Raw genomic sequence first — 20,949 nt, forward strand, 5'->3', positions numbered from 1 at the left:
ATGGTGGAGATGTTGGGAGTGTATTAGTCATGGTGATGATGCTGGGAGTGTAATAGTCATGGTGAAGATGCTGGGAGTGTAATAGTCATGGTGATGATGTTGGGAGTATAATAGTCATGGTGACGATGTTGGGAGTGTAATAGTCATGGTGACGATGTTGGGAGTGTAATAGTCATGGTGACGATGTTGGGAGTGTAATAGTCATGATGACGATGTTGGGAGTGTAATAGTCATGGTGATGATGTTGGGAGTGAAATAGTCATGGTGATGATGCTGGGAATGTAATAGTCATGGTGAAGATGTTGGGAGTGTAATAGTCATGGTGAAGATGTTGGGAGTGTAATAGTCATGGTGATGATGTTGGTAGTGTAATAGTCATGGTGACGATGTTGGGAGTGTAATAGTCATGGTGATGATGCTGGGAGTGTATAGTCATGGTAATGATGTTGGGAGTGTAATAGTCATAGTGACGATGTTGGGAGTGTAATTGTCATGGTGACGATGTTGGGAGTGTAATAGTCATGATGACGATGTTGGGAGTGTAATAGTCATGGTGGAGATGTTGGGAATGCAATAGTCATGGTGAAGATGTTGGGAGTGTAATAGTCATGGTGAAGAGGTTGGGAGTGTAATAGTCATGGTGATGATGCTGGGAGTGTAATAGTCATAGTGATGATGTTGGGAGTGTAATAGTCATGGTGACGATGTTGGGAGTGTAATAGTCAAGGTGACGATGTTGGGAGGGCAATAGTCATGGTGACGATGTTGTGAGTGTAATAGTCATAGTGACGATGTTGGGAGTGAAATAGTCATGATGATGTTGGGAGTGTAATAGTTACGGTGACGATGTTGGGAGTGTAATAGTCATGGTGATGATGCTGGGAGTGTAATAGTCATGGTGACGATGTTGGGAGTGTAATAGTCATGGTGATGATGTTGGGAGTGTAATAGTCATGGTGATGATGTTGGGAGTGTAATAGTCATGGTGATGATGCTGGGAGTGTAATAGTCATATTGAAGATGTTGGGAGTGTAATAGTCATGGTGATGATGCTGGGAGTGTAATAGTCATGGTGATGATGCTGGGAGTGTAATAGTCATAGTGATGATGTTGGGAGTGTAATAGTCATGGTGACGATGTAGGGAGTGTAATAGTCATGGTGATGATGCTGGGAGTGTATGAGTCATGGTGATGATGCTGGGAGTATAATAGTCATGGTGATGATGTTGGAAGTGTAATAGTCATGGTGACGATGTTGGGAGTGTAATAGTCATGGTGACGATGTTGGGAGTGTAATAGTCATGGTGACGATGTTGGGAGTGTAATAGTCATGATGACGATGTTGGGAGTGTAATAGTCATGGTGATGATGTTGGGAGTGTAATAGTCATGATGACGATGTTGGGAGTGTAATAGTCATGGTGATGATGTTGGGAGTGTAATAGTCATGGTGACGATGTTGGGAGTGTAATAGTCATGGTGATGATGCTGGGAGTGTAACAGTCATGGTGAAGATGTTGGGAGTGTAATAGTCATAGTGACGATGTTGGAAGTGTAATAGTCATGATGATGATGTTGGGAGTGTAATAGTTATGGAGATGATGTTGAGAGTGTAATAGTCATTGTGAAGATGTTGGGAGTGTAATAGTCATGATGATGATGTTGGGAGTGTAATAGTCATGGTGAAGATGTTGGGAGTGTAATAGTCATGGTGACGATGTTGGAAGTGTAATAGTCATGATGATGATGTTGGGAGTGTAATAGTTATGGAGATGATGTTGAGAGTGTAATGGTCATTGTGAAGATGTTGGGAGTGTAGTAGTCATGGTGACGATGTTGGGAGTGTAATAGTAATTGTGAAGATGTTGGGAGTATAATAGTCATGGTGATGATGCTGTGAGTGTAATAGTCATGGTGATGATGTTGGGAGTGTAATAGTCATGGTGATGATGTTGGGAGTGTAATAGTCATGGAGATGATGTTGTGAGTGTTATAGTCATGGAGATGATGTTGGGAGTGTAATAGTCATGGTGATGATGTTGGGAGTGTTATAGTCATGGTGATGATGTTTTAAGTGTAATAGTTATGGTGATGATGTTGGGAGTGAAATAGTCATGGTGATGATGTTGGGAGTGTAATAGTCATGATGACGTTGTTGGGAGTGTAATAGTCATAGTGACGATGTTGGGAGTGTAATGGTCATGGTGATGATGTTGGGAGTGTAATAGTCATGGTGATGTTTGGAGTGTAATAGTCATGGTGACGATGTTGGGAGTGTAATCGTCATGGTGATGATGTTGGAGTGTAATAGTCACGGTGACGATGTTGGGAGTGTAATAGTCATGGTGATGATGTTGGGAGTGTAATAGTCATGGTGAAGATGTTGGGAGTGTAATAGTCATGGTGACGATGTTGGAAGTGTAATAGTCATGATGATGATGTTGGGAGTGTAATAGTTATGGAGATGATGTTGAGAGTGTAATGGTCATTGTGAAGATGTTGGGAATGTAGTAGTCATGGTGATGATGCTGTGAGTGTAATAGTCATGGTGATGATGTTGGGAGTGTAATAGTCATGGTGATGATGTTGGGAGTGTAATAGTCATGGAGATGATGTTGTGAGTGTTATAGTCATGGAGATGATGTTGGGAGTGTAATAGTCATGGTGATGATGTTGGGAGTGTTATAGTCATGGTGATGATGTTTTAAGTGTAATAGTCATGGTGATGATGTTGGGAGTGAAATAGTCATGGTGATGATGTTGGGAGTGTAATAGTCATGGTGATGATGTTGGGAGTGTAACAGTCATAGTGACGATGTTGGGAGTGTAATAGTCATGGTGATGATGTTGGGAGTGTAATAGTCATGGTGACGATGTTGGGAGTGTAATAGTCATGGTGACGATGTTGGGAGTGTAATAGTCATGGTGACGATGTTGGGAGTGTAATAGTCATAGTGACGATGTTGGGAGTGTAAAAGTCATGGTGGAGATGTTGGGAGTGTATTAGTCATGGTGATGATGCTGGGAGTGTAATAGTCATGGTGAAGATGCTGGGAGTGTAATAGTCATGGTGATGATGTTGGGAGTATAATAGTCATGGTGACGATGTTGGGAGTGTAATAGTCATGGTGACGATGTTGGGAGTGTAATAGTCATGGTGACGATGTTGGGAGTGTAATAGTCATGATGACGATGTTGGGAGTGTAATAGTCATGGTGATGATGTTGGGAGTGAAATAGTCATGGTGATGATGCTGGGAATGTAATAGTCATGGTGAAGATGTTGGGAGTGTAATAGTCATGGTGAAGATGTTGGGAGTGTAATAGTCATGGTGATGATGTTGGTAGTGTAATAGTCATGGTGACGATGTTGGGAGTGTATTAGTCATGGTGATGATGCTGGGAGTGTATAGTCATGGTAATGATGTTGGGAGTGTAATAGTCATAGTGACGATGTTGGGAGTGTAATAGTCATGGTGACGATGTTGGGAGTGTAATAGTCATGATGACGATGTTGGGAGTGTAATAGTCATGGTGGAGATGTTGGGAATGCAATAGTCATGGTGAAGATGTTGGGAGTGTAATAGTCATGGTGAAGAGGTTGGGAGTGTAATAGTCATGGTGATGATGCTGGGAGTGTAATAGTCATAGTGATGATGTTGGGAGTGTAATAGTCATGGTGACGATGTTGGGAGTGTAATAGTCAAGGTGACGATGTTGGGAGGGCAATAGTCATGGTGACGATGTTGGGAGTGTAATAGTCATAGTGACGATGTTGGGAGTGAAATAGTCATGATGATGTTGGGAGTGTAATAGTTACGGTGACGATGTTGGGAGTGTAATAGTCATGGTGATGATGCTGGGAGTGTAATAGTCATGGTGACGATGTTGGGAGTGTAATAGTCATGGTGATGATGTTGGGAGTGTAATAGTCATGGTGATGATGTTGGGAGTGTAATAGTCATGGTGATGATGCTGGGAGTGTAATAGTCATATTGAAGATGTTGGGAGTGTAATAGTCATGGTGATGATGCTGGGAGTGTAATAGTCATGGTGATGATGCTGGGAGTGTAATAGTCATAGTGATGATGTTGGGAGTGTAATAGTCATGGTGACGATGTAGGGAGTGTAATAGTCATGGTGATGATGCTGGGAGTGTAAGAGTCATGGTGATGATGCTGGGAGTATAATAGTCATGGTGATGATGTTGGAAGTGTAATAGTCATGGTGACGATGTTGGGAGTGTAATAGTCATGGTGACGATGTTGGGAGTGTAATAGTCATGGTGACGATGTTGGGAGTGTAATAGTCATGATGACGATGTTGGGAGTGTAATAGTCATGGTGATGATGTTGGGAGTGTAATAGTCATGATGACGATGTTGGGAGTGTAATAGTCATGGTGATGATGTTGGGAGTGTAATAGTCATGGTGACGATGTTGGGAGTGTAATAGTCATGGTGATGATGCTGGGAGTGTAACAGTCATGGTGAAGATGTTGGGAGTGTAATAGTCATAGTGACGATGTTGGAAGTGTAATAGTCATGATGATGATGTTGGGAGTGTAATAGTTATGGAGATGATGTTGAGAGTGTAATAGTCATTGTGAAGATGTTGGGAGTGTAATAGTCATGATGATGATGTTGGGAGTGTAATAGTCATGGTGAAGATGTTGGGAGTGTAATAGTCATGGTGACGATGTTGGAAGTGTAATAGTCATGATGATGATGTTGGGAGTGTAATAGTTATGGAGATGATGTTGAGAGTGTAATGGTCATTGTGAAGATGTTGGGAGTGTAGTAGTCATGGTGACGATGTTGGGAGTGCAATAGTAATTGTGAAGATGTTGGGAGTATAATAGTCATGGTGATGATGCTGTGAGTGTAATAGTCATGGTGATGATGTTGGGAGTGTAATAGTCATGGTGATGATGTTGGGAGTGTAATAGTCATGGAGATGATGTTGTGAGTGTTATAGTCATGGAGATGATGTTGGGAGTGTAATAGTCATGGTGATGATGTTGGGAGTGTTATAGTCATGGTGATGATGTTTTAAGTGTAATAGTTATGGTGATGATGTTGGGAGTGAAATAGTTATGGTGATGATGTTGGGAGTGTAATAGTCATGATGACTTGTTGGGAGTGTAATAGTCATAGTGACGATGTTGGGAGTGTAATGGTCATGGTGATGATGTTGGGAGTGTAATAGTCATGGTGATGTTTGGAGTGTAATAGTCATGGTGACGATGTTGGGAGTGTAATCGTCATGGTGATGATGTTGGAGTGTAATAGTCACGGTGACGATGTTGGGAGTGTAATAGTCATGGTGATTATGTTGGGAGTGTAATAGTCATGGTGAAGATGTTGGGAGTGTAATAGTCATGGTGACGATGTTGGAAGTGTAATAGTCATGATGATGATGTTGGGAGTGTAATAGTTATGGAGATGATGTTGAGAGTGTAATGGTCATTGTGAAGATGTTGGGAGTGTAGTAGTCATGGTGATGATTGTTACGAACCCGGATTCAGCGTCCGAGCCGGGAGCAGTGACAACCACGCCATCTGTGGGTCAGCTCCCGAAACCCCCGCCAAACGAACGACGACACCTAGTGAGGACAGCGTGTACTGGCCTCGAGGACCAGTTTCCAGTCTGGTGCAGCGCTCAACACCGCCGCTCCTGACCTCTGGTGAGGTGGTGCTCCGACGACAGCGCCATCTATGGACTGGATACGTCAGGTGTTTGCACCCGCCACCGTAAGTGAGGAGTATTAGTGTCCCGGTTATTAATGACGTGTCTGCTTACAGAGCCGACCTGGGACCACTGTGTTGAAGGTGGAGTCAGTCTACCCGAGGCAGCCAGTCTCCATACTGTGAAGTTTGCTGCAGCTGTCGTGACGTCGTCCCCCCGGAAGAACACTGTGGTGTGTTAAGCCTGCCAGTGGAGTGGCAGTGGAAGGATTTACCCGGGACCGACGGTTGGAGACGATAATCCACTGGGGTATTGAGGACAGGAGGGTGATTGGTGATATCACACGAGACTCCTGTCTAGGGCATACCCCTTTTATCGTCCGTGGAGTGGCCGTACCAGCCTTGGTGGCTCAGTACCTGCCAGCAGACCTGCTGGACGTGTGGTTGACGGCCTCCACGACGGTGCCCCCAGTGGACCTGTGTTGTGGCTGACCTGTGGCCAGGGTAGACTCGGCGTTCTCAGAGGACACGTCTTGAGGCCACGAAGAAAGCACCGCGGACTCGGCACCTAGCTTCGAGGATCCATAGTCTCCAGCAGAAGACTACAGTGTTGATCCCCTTTGTAAAGTGTTAATACCCCTCCCCCTTGTGTGCGTTTTATTTCTATATATTTAAATGGTGAAGGTTATATTATATTATATTAAGTTCTTACCTTTCTTTCCCTACTCCCTTTAAGTTACTTGCGTCACGGATCGCATCCCTTGATAGCCTCTACTGGCTTGGGGCCGGATATATATCTTCCTCTAACTACATCAGAGTAAGAACCCCGTTGCGTCCCGAGAGGGCCGTAACATAATTGGCATCCCCAGCGGGATCCGTCCCCTTGTTAAGTATGTTTGACAGGGGTGGTGAAGTGGCGTAATCCCTGTAAATAATTCCCCCTGTGTGTGACGATTGTGACGTTATACGTCCTGTGCGGTGCTCAGAGTGACTAAGTGCAACATTGACTAGTGCGGTGCTCAGTGATTTAGTGTAATATTGTAGAGCGAAGTGTTCGCTTGGATTCAGTGCAATATTGGGTAGTGCGGTGCCCGAAGTGATTACGTGCAATATTGGCAAGTGCAGTGTTTGGTGCGATAAAGTGCAATATTGGCGTAGAACAGTGCTCGGTGTGTTAAGTGCTAACGTGTAAGCAGTGTGTTAAGTGCAAAGTGTTCCATCTGAGACAATGGCAGACAAAGCTACCATCGATGATCTGGACGAGGTTCAGGCTTTTCTGAACAGAGAGGATTGTCTTGCCAGATTAAAATATTTGAGCAAACCAGAGCTTGTACTAGTGAGCGCCTACCTGGAGATCAAGATCCGTGCCAGTGATTACCGTGTGGAGATCTTGTCCAAGGTTCACCGGCACCTGAAGGCAGAAGAGAAACAGGGAAGCGAGACTCCTAGTACAAGGGAAGGTGAGGAAATAGCTTCCACGGAAAAGGAAGATAAGGGCAGTGACATTGACAGTGATGCAGGTGAGCTTAATATCAGCTTCCTAACAGTCAAAATGCGTGCCCTAGAGATCAATCGTGAGATAGAGTGGAAGAAGTTAGAATTAGAACGGGAATTAAAAGATAAAGAAGTAGAGATGAAAAATAAAGAAATGGAGATGAAAGAAAAAGAATTGGCGATGAGGCGTTTAGAATTAGAAAGAGAAGAGAAAAGAGAGAGAGAAGAGAGAGAAAGAGAAGAAAGAAGAGAAGAGCGAGAAAGAGAAGAGAGACGAGAGAGAGAAGAACGAGAAAGAGAAAGAGAAGAACGAGAAAGAGAAGAGAGACGAGAGAGAGAAGAAAGAGAGCGAGAGAGAGAAGAACGAGAGCGAGAAAGAGAAGAACGAGACAGACAAGAACGACGAGACAAAGAGGAAAGAGAGAGACAACATGAACTAGAAGTTTTGCGATTAGGCGGTGGTCGGAGGCAAACAACGGACACCAGTAGCTTCGATCCGGTACGAAACATCAAAATGGTCCCCAAATTCCATGAGAAGGAAGTGTCAAAGTTCTTTGCAGCCTTCGAGAAAGTCGCTGCCTCTTTGGAGTGGCCAAGGGAGAATTGGGCCATCATGATACAGTCAGTCCTGACTGGGAAGGCCCAGATCGCCTACTCTACGTTATCCCTTGACGACTCCAGCGATTATGACAAGGTGAAGAAGGTTGTGCTCATGGCGTACCAATTGGTACCTGAGGCTTACAGGCAGAAGTTTAGAAACCTGAAGAAGACCTCAGAGCACACTTTCACCGAGTTCGCCACGATCAAGGAGCGACTTTTCCAAGAATGGTGTGCCTCTCGGAAGGTGGAGACCAAGGCAGACCTCGAGCAGCTGATTCTGCTCGAGGACTTCAAGGATTGTTTATCTGGAGACCTCAAGACGTACTTAGAGGAACAGCAGGTGGAGACCTTGAGTGCAGCAGCCACCATGGCTGAAGAGTACATCCTGACTCATAGGCCGTCTGCTAAGTACGTCCCACGGAATTACCAGCGCCGGTTCGACAGACCTCATGATGAAGAAGAAAGACCCGTCCCACAAAGTGCTAAGAAGACGCCCCCAAGTAGCCCCCGAAGAACAAGTCCTAGTAGTCCGAAACACCTTAGTCCAAGGAGGAATATGGTGTGCTGGACTTGTGGGCAGAAAGGGCATATAGCTGCTAGGTGCCGAGGCAGAAGAGGTGGCAGCGCACGAAGGGAGGTGATGTTGATGAGCTGTGTTACACCACCAGCAGGAAACCAGTCTACGATGAAGCAGGAAGGACCAAGTTTGTTTGCCCCTCACACTTCATGCGGGTATGTAACGAGTGATCATACTGGTAGATCAGTTGTAGTGCTCAGAGATAGTGGAGCAGCCCAGTCCCTGATCATGAAGAGCTCGATACCCGAGGGAGTAAGTATGGACGGGAGACAAGAGGTTGTCCTGGTTGGGTTTCCAAGGACGCAGTACATCGCCCCCTTAGTGCCAGTACATCTCGACTCGCCTTATTTCAGCGGCACATGTGAGTTGGCAGTAGTCGATACCCTCCCTGTGGCTGGGATTGACGTGGTACTAGCCAACGACTTGGTGACAGATTGGAGCACCAATCATCCCAAGGTTGCGGACGAGTCTACCGGAACAGCACGGTCTGAGGTAACAGGCAATGGTAATGTCCAGGTAAAGACAGACCCGGATTTGAACATGTCTAATTTGTCCTCTCCCCCGCAGATCGACAGTTATCTAGCAGTGTCTCCTGATTCTCTCGACAAGGAACATGAGGTTAAGAAGGCAGAAGTACCTGAGCTAGAAGAGAGGCCTCGTGTGCAGACACCCACGGATACCAACGAGTCTGGAGCGAAGGCTGAGGTGTGCTTGCGGTATGGCAAGTTACAGCGTGTAGTGGACCAGCCAGAGATTCCCCAGACGTCAGAGGTATGTGAGGCATGTTCTAAAGGTCTAGTGCCCTCTTTGGTCCAAGCCAGGCTAGTGGATGGTGCCGGCTATGGACATGACAAGCTCAGGAAACTTATCCCTCGACTTACCAAATGTTTCCTATCGGTATTTTGTTTTGTTCTCCTATGTGCTCTCTGTGTTCTCGGTAAGGATCAGTGGACGACCCGAAGGATGATGGCTCCCGTGAACATCGAGAAGAGGTCCCAGGGATTGGAGAGTTGTACTGCAAGTGTTGCAGTTGAAGAAGGGACCTGGGAGGTAATAGATGATACAGGAGGTACGATATGTGATAATATGAGTGACTGTTTCCGACAGGTTGACACCCCCCGCGTGACTGCTGAGCCTCAACACAGCGTTATACGGAACGTTGGTCGACCTGACGGGGGCAGAGCGAATGCCATCTTCGGTGAGCAAGCAGCCCTGTTGGAACTAGGTGCGGGCCTAGTAGAAGAGTATGTAGTAGGTACTGCCTTGCCCACTGTCGCTATCACTCTGAATTATCAGACCTCTGTATTCCAGGTTCCCGTCTCCCTGAAGGACCATCGGACTGGTACCAGAAATGCCGTCTGTGATCAGCCGTCATCGGTGCCTCGACGCAGAGAAGTGTCGAGTCACCCTAGATCGTGTCTACACCGATCCTTCCTGGAGAGAGGTGAGATGATGCCCCTGCTTGACATCGCAGTGGAGACGTGGAAGACGTGGAAGGTTACGTCAGGCAGATCATTGCCTTCTATCTGCAAGTTCCCGTTGTGCCGGAAATGGCTAGTAGAAAAGTTCTGTGGACAAGACAACCTCATAACTCCAGTTCATAGTATAAGTAAGTCCATTTGGAGTTGTGTCGCCGTACTAATTTGGTTTGTGTTTCTTTTGATAGAACCCCAAACCAAATTCTTTTTGGTGGGGAGGTGTTACGAACCCGGATTCAGCGTCCGAGCCGGGAGCAGTGACAACCACGCCATCTGTGGGTCAGCTCCCGAAACCCCCGCCAAACGAACGACGACACCTAGTGAGGACAGCGTGTACTGGCCTCGAGGACCAGTTTCCAGTCTGGTGCAGCGCTCAACACCGCCGCTCCTGACCTCTGGTGAGGTGGTGCTCCGACGACAGCGCCATCTATGGACTGGATACGTCAGGTGTTTGCACCCGCCACCGTAAGTGAGGAGTATTAGTGTCCCGGTTATTAATGACGTGTCTGCTTACAGAGCCGACCTGGGACCACTGTGTTGAAGGTGGAGTCAGTCTACCCGAGGCAGCCAGTCTCCATACTGTGAAGTTTGCTGCAGCTGTCGTGACGTCGTCCCCCCGGAAGAACACTGTGGTGTGTTAAGCCTGCCAGTGGAGTGGCAGTGGAAGGATTTACCCGGGACCGACGGTTGGAGACGATAATCCACTGGGGTATTGAGGACAGGAGGGTGATTGGTGATATCACACGAGACTCCTGTCTAGGGCATACCCCTTTTATCGTCCGTGGAGTGGCCGTACCAGCCTTGGTGGCTCAGTACCTGCCAGCAGACCTGCTGGACGTGTGGTTGACGGCCTCCACGACGGTGCCCCCAGTGGACCTGTGTTGTGGCTGACCTGTGGCCAGGGTAGACTCGGCGTTCTCAGAGGACACGTCTTGAGGCCACGAAGAAAGCACCGCGGACTCGGCACCTAGCTTCGAGGATCCATAGTCTCCAGCAGAAGACTACAGTGTTGATCCCCTTTGTAAAGTGTTAATACCCCTCCCCCTTGTGTACGTTTTATTTCTATATATTTAAATGGTGAAGGTTATATTATATTATATTAAGTTCTTACCTTTCTTTCCCTACTCCCTTTAAGTTACTTGCGTCACGGATCGCATCCCTTGATAGCCTCTACTGGCTTGGGGCCGGATATATATCTTCCTCTAACTACATCAGAGTAAGAACCCCGTTGCGTCCCGAGAGGGCCGTAACAATGATGCTGTGAGTGTAATAGTCATGGTGATGATGTTGGGAGTATAATAGTCATGGTGATGATGTTGGGAGTGTAATAGTCATGGAGATGATGTTGTGAGTGTTATAGTCATGGAGATGATGTTGGGAGTGTAATAGTCATGGTGATGATGTTGGGAGTGTTATAGTCATGGTGATGATGTTTTAAGTGTAATAGTCATGGTGATGATGTTGGGAGTGAAATAGTCATGGTGATGATGTTGGGAGTGTAATAGTCATGGTGATGATGTTGGGAGTGTAACAGTCATAGTGACGATGTTGGGAGTGAAATAGTCATGAAGATGTTGGGAGTGTAATAGTTATGGTGACGATGTTGAGAGTGAAATAGTCATGGTGAAGATGTTGGGAGTGTAATAGTCATGGTGACGATGTTGGGAGTGTAATAGTCATGGTGAAGATGTTGGGAGTGTAATAGTCATAGTGACGATGTTGGGAGTGTAAAAGTCATGGTGGAGATGTTGGGAGTGTATTAGTCATGGTGATGATGCTGGGAGTGTAATAGTCATGGTGAAGATGCTGGGAGTGTAATAGTCATGGTGATGATGTTGGGAGTATAATAGTCATGGTGACGATGTTGGGAGTGTAATAGTCATGGTGACGATGTTGGGAGTGTAATAGTCATGGTGACGATGTTGGGAGTGTAATAGTCATGATGACGATGTTGGGAGTGTAATAGTCATGGTGATGATGTTGGGAGTGAAATAGTCATGGTGATGATGCTGGGAATGTAATAGTCATGGTGAAGATGTTGGGAGTGTAATAGTCATGGTGAAGATGTTGGGAGTGTAATAGTCATGGTGATGATGTTGGTAGTGTAATAGTCATGGTGACGATGTTGGGAGTGTATTAGTCATGGTGATGATGCTGGGAGTGTATAGTCATGGTAATGATGTTGGGAGTGTAATAGTCATAGTGACGATGTTGGGAGTGTAATAGTCATGGTGACGATGTTGGGAGTGTAATAGTCATGATGACGATGTTGGGAGTGTAATAGTCATGGTGGAGATGTTGGGAATGCAATAGTCATGGTGAAGATGTTGGGAGTGTAATAGTCATGGTGAAGAGGTTGGGAGTGTAATAGTCATGGTGATGATGCTGGGAGTGTAATAGTCATAGTGATGATGTTGGGAGTGTAATAGTCATGGTGACGATGTTGGGAGTGTAATAGTCAAGGTGACGATGTTGGGAGGGCAATAGTCATGGTGACGATGTTGGGAGTGTAATAGTCATAGTGACGATGTTGGGAGTGAAATAGTCATGATGATGTTGGGAGTGTAATAGTTACGGTGACGATGTTGGGAGTGTAATAGTCATGGTGATGATGCTGGGAGTGTAATAGTCATGGTGACGATGTTGGGAGTGTAATAGTCATGGTGATGATGTTGGGAGTGTAATAGTCATGGTGATGATGTTGGGAGTGTAATAGTCATGGTGATGATGCTGGGAGTGTAATAGTCATATTGAAGATGTTGGGAGTGTAATAGTCATGGTGATGATGCTGGGAGTGTAATAGTCATGGTGATGATGCTGGGAGTGTAATAGTCATAGTGATGATGTTGGGAGTGTAATAGTCATGGTGACGATGTAGGGAGTGTAATAGTCATGGTGATGATGCTGGGAGTGTAAGAGTCATGGTGATGATGCTGGGAGTATAATAGTCATGGTGATGATGTTGGAAGTGTAATAGTCATGGTGACGATGTTGGGAGTGTAATAGTCATGGTGACGATGTTGGGAGTGTAATAGTCATGGTGACGATGTTGGGAGTGTAATAGTCATGATGACGATGTTGGGAGTGTAATAGTCATGGTGATGATGTTGGGAGTGTAATAGTCATGATGACGATGTTGGGAGTGTAATAGTCATGGTGATGATGTTGGGAGTGTAATAGTCATGGTGACGATGTTGGGAGTGTAATAGTCATGGTGATGATGCTGGGAGTGTAACAGTCATGGTGAAGATGTTGGGAGTGTAATAGTCATAGTGACGATGTTGGAAGTGTAATAGTCATGATGATGATGTTGGGAGTGTAATAGTTATGGAGATGATGTTGAGAGTGTAATAGTCATTGTGAAGATGTTGGGAGTGTAATAGTCATGATGATGATGTTGGGAGTGTAATAGTCATGGTGAAGATGTTGGGAGTGTAATAGTCATGGTGACGATGTTGGAAGTGTAATAGTCATGATGATGATGTTGGGAGTGTAATAGTTATGGAGATGATGTTGAGAGTGTAATGGTCATTGTGAAGATGTTGGGAGTGTAGTAGTCATGGTGACGATGTTGGGAGTGCAATAGTAATTGTGAAGATGTTGGGAGTATAATAGTCATGGTGATGATGCTGTGAGTGTAATAGTCATGGTGATGATGTTGGGAGTGTAATAGTCATGGTGATGATGTTGGGAGTGTAATAGTCATGGAGATGATGTTGTGAGTGTTATAGTCATGGAGATGATGTTGGGAGTGTAATAGTCATGGTGATGATGTTGGGAGTGTTATAGTCATGGTGATGATGTTTTAAGTGTAATAGTTATGGTGATGATGTTGGGAGTGAAATAGTCATGGTGATGATGTTGGGAGTGTAATAGTCATGATGACGTTGTTGGGAGTGTAATAGTCATAGTGACGATGTTGGGAGTGTAATGGTCATGGTGATGATGTTGGGAGTGTAATAGTCATGGTGATGTTTGGAGTGTAATAGTCATGGTGACGATGTTGGGAGTGTAATCGTCATGGTGATGATGTTGGAGTGTAATAGTCACGGTGACGATGTTGGGAGAGTAATAGTCATGGTGATTATGTTGGGAGTGTAATAGTCATGGTGAAGATGTTGGGAGTGTAATAGTCATGGTGACGATGTTGGAAGTGTAATAGTCATGATGATGATGTTGGGAGTGTAATAGTTATGGAGATGATGTTGAGAGTGTAATGGTCATTGTGAAGATGTTGGGAGTGTAGTAGTCATGGTGATGATGCTGTGAGTGTAATAGTCATGGTGATGATGTTGGGAGTGTAATAGTCATGGTGATGATGTTGGGAGTGTAATAGTCATGGAGATGATGTTGTGAGTGTTATAGTCATGGAGATGATGTTGGGAGTGTAATAGTCATGGTGATGATGTTGGGAGTGTTATAGTCATGGTGATGATGTTTTAAGTGTAATAGTCATGGTGATGATGTTGGGAGTGAAATAGTCATGGTGATGATGTTGGGAGTGTAATAGTCATGGTGATGATGTTGGGAGTGTAACAGTCATAGTGACGATGTTGGGAGTGAAATAGTCATGAAGATGTTGGGAGTGTAATAGTTATGGTGACGATGTTGAGAGTGAAATAGTCATGGTGAAGATGTTGGGAGTGTAATAGTCATGGTGACGATGTTGGGAGTGTAATAGTCATGGTGAAGATGTTGGGAGTGTAATAGTCATAGTGACGATGTTGGGAGTGTAAAAGTCATGGTGGAGATGTTGGGAGTGTATTAGTCATGGTGATGATGCTGGGAGTGTAATAGTCATGGTGATGATGCTGGGAGTGTAATAGTCATGGTGATGATGTTGGGAGTATAATAGTCATGGTGACGATGTTGGGAGTGTAATAGTCATGGTGACGATGTTGGGAGTGTAATAGTCATGGTGACGATGTTGGGAGTGTAATAGTCATGATGACGATGTTGGGAGTGTAATAGTCATGGTGATGATGTTGGGAGTGAAATAGTCATGGTGATGATGCTGGGAATGTAATAGTCATGGTGAAGATGTTGGGAGTGTAATAGTCATGGTGAAGATGTTGGGAGTGTAATAGTCATGGTGATGATGTTGGGAGTGTAATAGTCATGGTGACGATGTTGGGAGTGTAATAGTCATGGTGATGATGCTGGGAGTGTATAGTCATGGTAATGATGTTGGGAGTGTAATAGTCATAGTGACGATGTTGGAAGTGTAATAGTCATGATGATGATGTTGGGAGTGTAATAGTTATGGAGATGATGTTGAGAGTGTAATAGTCATTGTGAAGATGTTGGGAGTGTAATAGTCATGATGATGATGTTGGGAGTGTAATAGTCATGGTGAAGATGTTGGGAGTGTAATAGTCATGGTGACGATGTTGGAAGTGTAATAGTCATGATGATGATGTTGGGAGTGTAATAGTTATGGAGATGATGTTGAGAGTGTAATGGTCATTGTGAAGATGTTGGGAGTGTAGTAGTCATGGTGAAGATGTTGGGAGTGTAATAGTAATTGTGAAGATGTTGGGAGTATAATAGTCATGGTAATGATGCTGTGAGTGTAAAAGTCATGGTGATGATGTTGGGAGTGTAATAGTCATGGTGATGATGTTGGGAGTGTAATAGTCATGGAGATGATGTTGTGAGTGTTATAGTCATGGAGATGATGTTGGGAGTGTAATAGTCATGGTGATGATGTTGGGAGTGTTATAGTCATGGTGATGATGTTTTAAGTGTAATAGTCATGGTGATGATGTTGGGAGTGAAATAGTCATGGTGATGATGTAGGGAGTGTAATAGTCATGATGACGTTGTTGGGAGTGTAATAGTCATAGTGACGATGTTGGGAGTGTAATGGTCATGGTGATGATGTTGGGAGTGTAATAGTCATGGTGATGTTTGGAGTGTAATAGTCATGGTGACGATGTTGGGAGTGTAATCGTCATGGTGATGATGTTGGAGTGTAATAGTCACGGTGACGATGTTGGGAGTGTAATAGTCATGGTGATGATGTTGGGAGTGTAATAGTCATGGTGAAGATGTTGGGAGTGTAATAGTCATGGTGACGATGTTGGAAGTGTAATAGTCATGATGATGATGTTGGGAGTGTAATAGTTATGGAGATGATGTTGAGAGTGTAATGGTCATGGTGACGATGTTGGAAGTGTAATAGTCATGATGATGATGTTGGGAGTGTAATAGTTATGGAGATGATGTTGAGAGTGTAATGGTCATTGTGAAGATGTTGGGAGTGTAGTAGTCATGGTGATGATGCTGTGAGTGTAATAGTCATGGTGATGATGTTGGGAGTGTAATAGTCATGGTGATGATGTTGGGAGTGTAATAGTCATGGAGATGATGTTGTGAGTGTTATAGTCATGGAGATGATGTTGGGAGTGTAATAGTCATGGTGATGTTTGGAGTGTAATAGTCATGGTGACGATGTTGGGAGTGTAATCGTCATGGTGATGATGTTGGAGTGTAATAGTCACGGTGACGATGTTGGGAGTGTAATAGTCATGGTGAAGATGTTGGGAGTGTAATAGTCATGGTGAAGATGTTGGGAGTGTAATAGTCATGGTGACGATGTTGGAAGTGTAATAGTCATGATGATGATGTTGGGAGTGTAATAGTTATGGAGATGATGTTGAGAGTGTAATGGTCATGGTGACGATGTTGGAAGTGTAATAGTCATGATGATGATGTTGGGAGTGTAATAGTTATGGAGATGATGTTGAGAGTGTAATGGTCATTGTGAAGATGTTGGGAGTGTAGTAGTCATGGTGATGATGCTGTGAGTGTAATAGTCATGGTGATGATGTTGGGAGTGTAATAGTCATGGTGATGATGTTGGGAGTGTAATAGTCATGGAGATGATGTTGTGAGTGTTATAGTCATGGAGATGATGTTGGGAGTGTAATAGTCATGGTGATGATGTTGGGAGTGTTATAGTCATGGTGATGATGTTTTAAGTGTAATAGTCATGGTGATGATGTTGGGAGTGAAATAGTCATGGTGATGATGTTGGGAGTGTAATAGTCATGGTGATGATGTTGGGAGTGTAACAGTCATAGTGACGATGTTGGGAGTGAAATAGTCATGAAGATGTTGGGAGTGTAATAGTTATGGTGACGATGTTGAGAGTGAAATAGTCATGGTGAAGATGTTGGGAGTGTAATAGTCATAGTGACGATGTTGGGAGTGTAATGGTCATGGTGATGATGTTGGGAGTGTAATAGTCATGGTGATGTTTGGAGTGTAATAGTCATGGTGACGATGTTGGGAGTGTAATCGTCATGGTGATGATGTTGGAGTGTAATAGTCACGGTGACGATGTTGGGAGTGTAATAGTCATGGTGATGATGTTGGGAGTGTAATAGTCATGGTGAAGATGTTGGGAGTGTAATAGTCATGGTGACGATGTTGGAAGTGTAATAGTCATGATGATGATGTTGGGAGTGTAATAGTTATGGAGATGATGTTGAGAGTGTAATGGTCATGGTGACGATGTTGGAAGTGTAATAGTCATGATGATGATGTTGGGAGTGTAATAGTTATGGAGATGATGTTGAGAGTGTAATGGTCATTGTGAAGATGTTGGGAGTGTAGTAGTCATGGTGATGATGCTGTGAGTGTAATAGTCATGGTGATGATGTTGGGAGTGTAATAGTCATGGTGATGATGTTGGGAGTGTAATAGTCATGGAGATGATGTTGTGAGTGTTATAGTCATGGAGATGATGTTGGGAGTGTAATAGTCATGGTGATGATGTTGGGAGTGTTATAGTCATGGTGATGATGTTTTAAGTGTAATAGTCATGGTGATGATGTTGGGAGTGAAATAGTCATGGTGATGATGTTGGGAGTGTAATAGTCATGGTGATGATGTTGGGAGTGTAACAGTCATAGTGACGATGTTGGGAGTGAAATAGTCATGAAGATGTTGGGAGTGTAATAGTTATTGTGACGATGTTGAGAGTGAAATAGTCATGGTGAAGATGTTGGGAGTGTAATAGTCATGGTGACGATGTTGGGAGTGTAATAGTCATGGTGAAGATGTTGGGAGTGTAATAGTCATAGTGACGATGTTGGGAGTGTAAAAGTCATGGTGGAGATGTTGGGAGTGTATTATTCATGGTGATGATGCTGGGAGTGTAATAGTCATGGTGATGATGCTGGGAGTGTAATAGTCATGGTGATGATGTTGGGAGTATAATAGTCATGGTGACGATGTTGGGAGTGTAATAGTCATGGTGACGATGTTGGGAGTGTAATAGTCATGGTGACGATGTTGGGAGTGTAATAGTCATGATGACGATGTTGGGAGTGTAATAGTCATGGTGATGATGTTGGGAGTGAAATAGTCATGGTGATGATGCTGGGAATGTAATAGTCATGGTGAAGATGTTGGGAGTGTAATAGTCATGGTGAAGATGTTGGGAGTGTAATAGTCATGGTGATGATGTTGGGAGTGTAATAGTCATGGTGACGATGTTGGGAGTGTAATAGTCATGGTGATGATGCTGGGAGTGTATAGTCATGGTAATGATGTTGGGAGTGTAATAGTCATAGTGACGATGTTGGGAGTGTAATAGTCATGGTGACGATGTTGGGAGTGTAATAGTCATGATGACGATGTTGGGAGTGTAATAGTCATGGTGGAGATATTGGAAATGCAATAGACATGGTGAAGATGTTGGGAGTGTAATAGTCATGGTGAAGAGGTTGGGAGTGTAATAGTCATGGTGATGATGCTGGGAGTGTAATAGTCATAGTGATGATGTTGGGATTGTAATAGTCATGGTGACGATGTTGGGAGTGTAATAGTCAAGGTGACGATGTTGGGAGGGCAATAGTCATGGTGACGATGTTGGGAGTGTAATAGTCATAGTGACGATGTTGGGAGTGAAATAGTCATGATGATGTTGGGAGTGTAATAGTTACGGTGACGATGTTGGGAGTGTAATAGTCATGGTGATGATGCTGGGAGTGTAATAGTCATGGTGACGATGTTGGGAGTGTAATAGTCATGGTGATGATGTTGGGAGTGTAATAGTCATGGTGATGATGTTGGGAGTGTAATAGTCATGGTGATGATGCTGGGAGTGTAATAGTCATATTGAAGATGTTGGGAGTGTAATAGTCATGGTGATGATGCTGGGAGTGTAATAGTCATAGTGATGATGTTGGGAGTGTAATAGTCATGGTGACGATGTAGGGAGTGTAATAGTCATGGTGGTGATGCTGGGAGTGTAAGAGTCATGGTGATGATGCTGGGAGTGTAATAGTCATGGTGATGATGCTGGGAGTGTAAGAGTCATGGTGATGATGCTGGGAGTGTAATAGTCATGGTGATGATGTTGGAAGTGTAATAGTCATGGTGACGATGTTGGGAGTGTAATAGTCATGGTGACGATGTTGGGAGTGTAATAGTCATGGTGACGATGTTGGGAGTGTAATAGTCATGATGACGATGTTGGGAGTGTAATAGTCATGGTGATGATGTTGGGAGTGTAATAGTCATGATGACGATGTTGGGAGTGTAATAGTCATGGTGATGATGTTGGGAGTGTAATAGTCATGGTGACGATGTTGGGAGTGTAATAGTCATGGTGATGATGCTGGGAGTGTAACAGTCATGGTGAAGATGTTGGGAGTGTAATAGTCATGGTGATGATGCTGGGAGTGTAACAGTCATGGTGAAGATGTTGGGAGTGTAATAGTCATAGTGACGATGTTGGAAGTGTAATAGTCATGATGATGATGTTGGGAGTGTAATAGTTATGGAGATGATGTTGAGAGTGTAATAGTCATTGTGAAGATGTTGGGAGTGTAATAGTCATGATGATGATGTTGGGAGTGTAATAGTCATGGTGAAGATGTTGGGAGTGTAATAGTCATGGTGACGATGTTGGAAGTGTAATAGTCATGATGATGATGTTGGGAGTGTAGTAGTCATGGTGACGATGTTGGGAGTGTAATAGTAATTGTGAAGATGTTGGGAGTATAATAGTCATGGTGATGATGCTGTGAGTGTAATAGTCATGGTGATGATGTTGGGAGTGTAATAGTCATGGTGATGATGTTGGGAGTGTAATAGTCATGGAGATGATGTTGTGAGTGTTATAGTCATGGAGATGATGTTGGGAGTGTAATAGTCATGGTGATGATGTTGGGAGTGTTATAGTCATGGTGATGATGTTTTAAGTGTAATAGTCATGGTGATGATGTTGGGAGTGAAATAGTCATGGTGATGATGTTGGGAGTGTAATAGTCATGATGACGTTGTTGGGAGTGGAATAGTCATAGTGACGATGTTGGGAGTGTAATGGTCATGGTGATGATGTTGGGAGTGTAATAGTCATGGTGATGTTTGGAGTGTAATAGTCATGGTGACGATGTTGGGAGTGTAATCGTCATGGTGATGATGTTGGAGTGTAATAGTCACGGTGACGATGTTGGGAGTGTAATAGTCATGGTGATGATGTTGGGAGTGTAATAGTCATGGTGAAGATGTTGGGAGTGTAATAGTCATGGTGACGATGTTGGAAGTGTAATAGTCATGATGATGATGTTGGGAGTGTAATAGTTATGGAGATGATGATGAGAGTGTAATAGTCATTGTGAAGATGTTGGGAGTGTAATAGTCATGATGATGATGTTGGGAGTGTAATAGTCATGGTGAAGATGTTGGGAGTGTAATAGTCATGGTGACGATGTTGGAAGTGTAATAGTCATGATGATGATGTTGGGAGTGTAATAGTTATGGAGATGATGTTGAGAGTGTAATGGTCATTGTGAAGATGTTGGGAGTGTAGTAGTCATGGTGACGATGTTGGGAGTGTAATAGTAATTGTGAAGATGTTGGGAGTGTAATAGTCATGGTGATGATGCTGTGAGTGTAATAGTCATGGTGATGATGTTGGGAGTGTTATAGTCATGGTGATGATGTTTTAAGTGTAATAGTCATGGTGATGATGTTGGGAGTGAAATAGTCATGGTGATGATGTTGGGAGTGTAATAGTCATGGTGATGATGTTGGGAGTGTAACAGTCATAGTGACGATGTTGGGAGTGAAATAGTCATGAAGATGTTGGGAGTGTAATA

Source organism: Procambarus clarkii, chromosome 64 (assembly GCF_040958095.1).
Source record: "Procambarus clarkii isolate CNS0578487 chromosome 64, FALCON_Pclarkii_2.0, whole genome shotgun sequence".
NCBI classification, from domain to species: Eukaryota; Metazoa; Arthropoda; class Malacostraca; order Decapoda; family Cambaridae; genus Procambarus; species Procambarus clarkii.